This window comes from Triticum aestivum, unplaced genomic scaffold, assembly GCF_018294505.1.
Source record: "Triticum aestivum cultivar Chinese Spring unplaced genomic scaffold, IWGSC CS RefSeq v2.1 scaffold33279, whole genome shotgun sequence".
NCBI classification, from domain to species: Eukaryota; Viridiplantae; Streptophyta; class Magnoliopsida; order Poales; family Poaceae; genus Triticum; species Triticum aestivum.
In genome coordinates, this window is record NW_025279441.1 from 1 (window position 1) to 1,233 (window position 1,233).

Genomic DNA, 1,233 nt, shown 5'->3' on the forward strand with positions numbered 1-1,233 from the left:
ACATGTTTCCCCGTCTTCGTCCCTTATGCTTGCCACTCCCAGGTCCGCTCCAAAGACGATTCTACATTCTCACTACCATTACAATCGTTCCCTAACAATGGATAATGTCCTATACTACTTACTCTCCCGCTCAATCACGGAGACGAGTTTTCCACGGTTTCCACCCCTCCCTCCATACCGCAGCAACACGAGTTTTTTCCACCCCTTTCAGAACGCGCTCTTCGCGCCACAAAGCCGCCCCAAGACGCGCGAGCAATGAGCATCGAGCTTAAACATATCGCAAACGTCAAACATAATATAACGGGATTAATATATATCGCGCACGTGCGACATGTTTCTCACAAGGCGCAAAAAATAATTATAAAAGGAATGCAACACGAGGACTTCCCAGGAGGTCACCCATCCTAGTACTACTCTCGCCCAAGCACGCTTAACTTCAGAGTTCTAATGGGATCCGGTGCTTTAGTGCTGGTATGATCGCATCCGACATGTTTCCCCGTCTTCGTCCCTTATGCTTGCCACTCCCAGGTCCGCTCCAAAGATGATTCTACATTCTCACTACCATTACAACCGTTCCCTAACAATGGATAATGTCCTATACTACTTACTCTCCCGCTCAATCACGGAGACGCGTTTTCCACGGTTTCCACCCCTCCCTCCATACCGCAGCAACACGAGTTTTTTCCACCCCTTTCAGAACGCGCTCTTCGCGCCACAAAGCCGCCCCAAGACGCGCGAGCAATGATCATCGAGCTTAAACATATCGCAAACGTCAAACATAATATAACGGGATTAATATATATCGCGCACGTGCGACATGTTTGTCACAAGGCGCAAAAAATAATTATAAAAGGAATGCAACACGAGGACTTCCCAAGAGGTCACCCATCCTAGTACTACTCTCGCCCAAGCACGCTTAACTTCGGAGTTCTGATGGGATCCGGTGCTTTAGTGCTGGTATGATCGCATCCGACATGTTTCCCCGTCTTCGTCCCTTATGCTTGCCACTCCCAGGTCCGCTCCAAAGACGATTCTACATTCTCACTACCATTACAACCGTTCCCTAACAATGGATAATGTCCTATACTACTTACTCTCCCACTCAATCACGGAGACGAGTTTTCCACGGTTTCCACCCCTCCCTCCATACCGCAGCAACATGAGTTTTTTCCACCCCTTTCAGAACGCGCTCTTCGCGCCACAAAGCCGCCCCAAGACGCGCGAGCAATGAGC

The 1,233-nt window shown here is 49.4% G+C and overlaps 2 non-coding genes across 2 annotated transcripts; both read right to left on the bottom strand.

Annotated features, from left to right (window-relative positions):
• Positions 1 to 366: 366 nt before the first annotated feature.
• Positions 367 to 485, bottom strand: LOC123178458 (5S ribosomal RNA). The gene has a single exon (XR_006489594.1). It is a non-coding gene; the product is annotated as a 5S ribosomal RNA (ribosomal RNA).
• Positions 486 to 852: 367 nt separating this feature from the next.
• LOC123178457 (5S ribosomal RNA) lies at positions 853 to 971 on the bottom strand. The gene has a single exon (XR_006489593.1). It is a non-coding gene; the product is annotated as a 5S ribosomal RNA (ribosomal RNA).
• Positions 972 to 1,233: the final 262 nt, after the last annotated feature.